This window comes from Gavialis gangeticus, unplaced genomic scaffold (genome assembly GCF_001723915.1).
Source record: "Gavialis gangeticus isolate Ggan-Ray unplaced genomic scaffold, GavGan_comp1, whole genome shotgun sequence".
NCBI lineage: Eukaryota > Metazoa > Chordata > Crocodylia > Gavialidae > Gavialis > Gavialis gangeticus.
The window spans coordinates 116,528,077-116,534,234 of record NW_017729022.1 but is presented as its reverse complement, the minus strand read 5'-3'; the positions used below and the strand labels follow the sequence as shown (position 1 = coordinate 116,534,234).

The window sequence follows — 6,158 nt, the reverse complement described above, 5'->3', positions numbered from 1 at the left end:
ATTCTGGAGTAAAAGATGCCACTAAAACATAAATTCTTTCTTAAACATGGAATCCTTTGAAGCTCATGCCATGGTTTTTATTAAGCCCTACTCTATGATATACAAAATCTGTCCGAGTTTAAATTTTAAAACATCATTCTGAACGGTCCTACAATTGCTTTCAATTACCCTGGAGGTAAGGGCATTCAGTATCTTAACAAGCACCTGACAGAGTTGGTTGAAAATTTTCCACTGAAGACTTTTTCTTTTTAATGGAAAACTGGGTTTTCAACAGGAAAAAAAACACACGGGTTTAATCAGTCTGAGACTGAAAAATTGGATGAAAACAAATTTTTTTGGTTTTCATCTAAATTTTCTGCAGACATCCCTCCACTTTTTGTGCCCACTCTGATCCTGAACTACTGAAGTTAAAGGGAGATTCATTATCAAATACAATGGGTGCAGGATCAAACCCCTGAATGCTTAGCACAATGCCAAATAAAGCCCTTGTTGCTGAGAAAGTCTCCTGCATCAGTTCAAAATTTTGTTCCTGCAGCACTGACGTCAAATAGAGTTTTATTTGGAAATTGAATTCAAAAAGAGGTCACTTTCCCAAAACAGCTACTTGGCTGAATTAGTTTTCTTCTCAGAGCTCTTACAGGAGATTATATCATCACCCATTAATATTGCTTTCCATGGTATATCTGCCTCACCCCACAAAAATGTATCCATTCTCTTTTTTTCTGTCTTCTCTCCTCTCTGTCATCTCCTTCCTTGTTATTTATTACTTACACTTAAAATTCAAGGACACAGTTCAGTATCACAGAAAACATCACAAACAAAGAAAATGTGGTATTCAGTCACATTCAGGTTTGCTGGGTTAATCCTAGTTATAGGAATGCAACAGTCTTTACACTGCAGGTACTTTGCATGGATTTTTCTTTGTCAAAATCAGTTGTTACTGTATCTTCTCTGATTTTAGCCTTCAGTTCTACTCAGTTACCGGGTCAGTAGCTTGGGTGTTGCTTCTCCTCTTGTCCCATTCAGTGGTATTTTCTGTTCTTAACTCCATGTTTGTTCGTGTCTTTCCTGACTAGATCCTTCCATTTCAACCTTGGCCATCCTCTCTTCCTCTTCTCTTCAATTTTCATCTTCTCTACACTTCCCACTATATTTCCTATGCAGAACTCGCCTGAGCTCTGTCAGCCTGGCCTCTCTGGATTTCTCAGCAATGGTCTTCACACCCAGCTATCTCCTCATATTGTTATTTCTATGTCCCCCTCTCAGTGAAATATCCAACATTCACTTTAGCATCCTCATTTTAGTCTCTTGACAGCTTTTTCTTCTTTCCATCTCACTGACCAGGTTTCCTTTCTATAGAGCGTGTTGAGAGATGTAACCATTTTGACAGTTCTAAATTATACCAGTATACACTATTTCAGCATAATTGTTACATCTCTTCACTCCCGTATGTGGAACTTAACCACTAACTTTGAACCTATTTTATTTAGTTTAGCTCTACTTATGCTGGCACAGGAATGGATAGATGCAGCAGTTAGAATTAAAGCAGTCGCTGAATACACCCAAGCAGCAAATCCCTCCTCCCTTTTAGGAAGGTTCAGAATTATGGTCTTGTCAAAAGCCTTAACAACACTGTCAGGTCACAAGTCTGTCATCCTTTTATCATATCCAGTACCATATTTACTCAGTTCTAAGATGAGGTGTTTTTTAATCCCCATTCAATGTCTTAGAATGAAGTAATTAGTAAAAATGCATCACCTCCAGACAGCACTGGGTCCAACACTGCTCTCCGGCACCATCCTGATTCCTTCACTGCTCCCTAGAGCTCTGTGCTCTAGAAAAGTGAGGGGCTCAGTGTGAAGTCAGAGGGAATTGTAGGATCCAGTGCTGATTCCTTCACTGCTCTCTGGCTCCCTGCTGGGTCCTGCACTGCCCTTTGCCTCCCTATTGAGCCAGGGAGCAGTGAGGGAATCAGCATGGAGCCAGTGCAACAGGATCCAGAGCACAGCCAGAGAGTAGCAAGGAAATCAGTGCAAGTGCAGCATGCAGCAGTAGCAAGGACAAGAGGGGGCTACCATGGGATGCAAGTGGCTGGTGAGAGGCAGGCAGTGGGAGGGAGCAGACATCGGGGGGAAAAGCACACTTTTATAATTGTCCATGTATAGAATTAATTTTGGGGAGGTTGTTCTAAATTCAAAGTCGTCTTGGATTCAGGTAAATATGGACATTACAACACCTTTCAATTTTTTCCATCGCATTTCAACCCTCTTTCTTACTTCTGCTGCACAGTTGCCTTCGTCATTTGAGATTCCATGAAATCCCCTTTTCTATCCTTCACTAGTTTGTCTTCCCATCCACATCTGCTACTCATCACTACATCTGTTCTTCTGATTCCTTTTCAGACTGCCTTTCTCTAAAAGTTTTAAGACTTTTCAGCCATGGGCTTAGCACAGAACCTGGGTGCTGGGCCAAAGACTTCTGTCATTCTATGTGTAGTTCTGACCTATCTATAGACTGTTTCTACCACTTGCAAAACCTTTTCTGACAGTCCTTCCATTCTCCAACACCAATGTACTGACTAATGGGAATACTATCAAATGCCTTCTCCATGTCCAAAAATGCAAAATATAGATCCTTATTCCTCTCTTGGAACTTTTTCCTGCATCTGTCTCATCACTAATACTGCATCTGTGGTCTCTTACCTTCTACAAATTGAAACTACACTTCATGTATTTTTATTCACTCACTACTGCTTGTCCATGATCCTGTCAGGAATGGAACAGATGTCTCCTTTCGTCACTTTTGTGGCATCATAAAAATGTTTATGGTGGCAAAAAGACTAAGCACACAGACATTCATGCCCCTTGTCACACAGCAAATAGTAGCTGCATTCAAGGGTGCTCTACAAAGGTGGTCTCAATTGTGCTGCTATTTAGTGGCAGATGTCTACTTTATGGCACAAGAATACAGGCAGTCTGGAGATGCTTGCATCCTCTAACTTAGTGGTGGGCAATCATCTTAGCCAGATGGCCACTTAAGGAGTTTTAGTGAGCTGTCGCGGGTCATATCAGCACCCTCCTCCGCTAGCTCACAAAAACTCCTGAAGTGGCCCCCGCACTTGGCCGGGTGGCTGGGATTGGGCTGCAGGTGGGTGGGGAGCAGCATCCAGGAGTGGGACAGGTGGGCAGGGCCAAGGCTGGGGCTAGGATTGGGATTGTGGGGTGATGAAAGTGCAGGGACAGGGCCTGTGGCAGAGCCATGATCTACTCCCTGCACGCCCCTGCAATGGGCACCTGTTCTGTGGGCAAGGGGGCATGGGGAGCAGATTGCAGGTCTGCTCCCTGGGGCTCAGCCCTGTGCCGTCACTGCCTTGTGATCCCAGGGCCTCTATGGAGACCACTGTAGGAGGAATATGTGGCTGGGATGGGGCCAGTGGGAGCTGTGTCCGGGAATAGGATGGGTGGACAGGGCTAGGGCCGGGATTGTGGGGTGGTGACGGCACGGGATTGAGGCCTGAGACAGCCGTGATCTGCTCCCTGCATGCCTCTGCCCACAGAACTGGCACCCATTGCAGGAGCGTGTAGGCAGAAGATTGCAGCTCTGCCCTGGGATCCAGCCCCATGTTGTCACTGCCCCGCAATCCCAATCCCCAGCACTGCCCAACCTGTTCCTGGATGCCACTCCATGCCCGGAGCCCCACCCCATCCACCTGGCCACATGCCCTGTCAATGTGGGTCCCAGATGGTCTCGATGGAGACCTCACCTGCCCACTTAGTTTGGCGCTCCTGGTGATGGATGTGGGGCAGTTGGGCAAGGGTGCCTGGTTAGTGGGGCTGGGTCTGGCAGCGGTGGCCAGAAGGAACCACTGCTGGGGCTCCCAGGAAACAGTTCAGCCATCGAACTGCACCAGCCCCACTGCGTGCCCTGGGGTGGTAGGACCAGCTGCACACAACATCGCCCAAGATGCTCCGCACACTTGGGCCAGGCAAGGGATCTGCTGCAGGCCAGACAAAATGCCTTGGCAGGCCAGATCCAGCCCATGGGCCATATTTTGTCCATCCCTGCTCTAGATGCCTACAGCAGGTGATCCGGGGGCTTCAGGGACCTGACCTTGCCCACCCTGGGAGTTCCCAGGCAGGATCAGGCCCCTCAAACCCTGGGAGCACCTATTTGGCTTTCCCCATTTACACCGACATGGCCCCAAGATCTCTGGGGCACATCTCAGTAAGGAATGAAAGTTGGGGTTTCCCTGATTATCAAGATGCATCCCTGGGATCTCTGCAGCACACCTTGGTAAGTAGGAAAAGTTAGGATTTCTTGGAGATTCTGGGGACATATCTCTGAGCAGCAAAACGGCAGCTTTCCCTTCTTACACTGAGACACAACATCTCAGTATGTGGGGAAAGCTGAGCAGGTGCTTTTAGGGCTTGTGGAGCCTGATTTTTCATGAGAATCCCTGGGGTGTGTGAAACCAAGCCCCTCAAGCACCTTGCCCATTATCCTACAACATCACAGGCAGGACAACAGGTGACATGCATTGATCTGATGTGCCAGGGCACATCCTGGCAAAGCTGATCCACTTTGTTTGGTGATATCTATTTCTACCCTCAGAGACTTCCATCACATATTGCACAAGCATTATTCCTTTTTTAGCTTCCATAGCTTAGCACATCATCCCTTTGCTTATACATGGGTATTATCTTACCTTTGCCCAGCCCTTCGGAGTTCTCCCTTGATGCCAAATTTCCCTCAGATGCCACCAGACCCCATCGCTTTTCATCATCTCCAAGGTTATTCCACAGACTACAAGCTTCACCAGATTTCATTTTTGCTAAAGCGCTATTTACTTCTACTCTTACTATTTCTGGGGCTGGTCCTTCCACTTTCCCTATTTAACCCACAGCTTTTCTTTCTTTTTCAATGTGTAGTTGTTCAAAATGGTTGTTACTGCATCTGTACTTACTACATTGCTTTTTTATGAAATTTTTTATAAAATTCCAATTTCCCAACTCAAATTAAATGCTCTTATCTCAATGGTGTTCTTTAGAAACACTCTGCAGCCCTAAATAGTAGAGCTGCTTGACATTTTAACAAATTTCAAAATCCTAATGAAATTTCAAATTATAAAAATGGGGAAAAGTACGTAAAATTTTTATTAAAAAAATTCATCCAAACTGATCATTCAAAATGAATTTTCATCATTTTTACCCATTTTACAGCTAGCCTGATTTTATCAAATCATTTTTAAAAATTCATTAATTCCCTACAAGCTTTACTAAAGCATGGAAGTTTCACCCACTCAAGTGATCTCTATCTGCCCTTCACATTCACCATAGGACACCATGACACCATAAACTAAAGTCACCACTTGAAGGTCGCTGTTCCGGTCCAAACTAATGTGGCAGGGTAAGCTGTTCTTAGCTTTGTGATTAACCTCTCTACCTTGATCTATTAGGGCCCAAGTAGAAGCTTTATTTAAAACAAATCTGAAATGAACAGGAAGTTTTGCAAGGATTTCCATAGACATTGGATCATATCCTCAGTGAACTTCAGGACATCCTGCATGACTCAACCTCTTTTCTCAGTTTTACCCCATTAAGAACCATCCCCATATCCTTCCTGAATTAGCAACAGGAAGGATGTGGGGATGGAGCTGGTGTTGTAGTGATGTAGAGAGATCTGCGGGCTTGTTGGGAAGGTCTTTTTAAAGATCTGCTTTTCAGTATTTCATCTTATGCAAATTTATGTGGAGATCCTCATTTTCTCTGTTTAAAAATCCCAAATTCTCTCATAAAAATCCAAAATTCTATGATCAAAAACCCACAAATCCACATTTTTCTGCAATTAAAATGAAATTCCACTATTTTTATGGGTGTGTGCATGTGTATAGGTATCAGTTAAAGACAAAGTTTTATTGATATATTTACAATTTTAAAGGAATTTGGAAGCCTACCAATGCCTCAATCATTATAATAAAATAAATTCTAAATACTTATATATTTTAGCATTTGATTTGGGGAGTTTTTTTTGATAGAAAAATAAAAGCTCCCCCTGCCCGCTTTGCTCACCAGGACGTGGGTCCAACTGCTTTGTGGCACTGAGTAGCCTGGTGCCCTGCCCTATGAACATACACTCTCTCTCTCTCTCCCTCCCCACCG

The 6,158-nt window shown here is 44.3% G+C and overlaps 1 protein-coding gene across 1 annotated transcript in view; it reads right to left on the bottom strand.

The window, feature by feature from the left end:
* CRACR2A (calcium release activated channel regulator 2A) overlaps positions 1-6,158 on the bottom strand; it is a 126,849-nt gene that overhangs the window by 2,793 nt on the left and 117,898 nt on the right. The gene's annotated exons all lie outside the window — the stretch shown is intronic.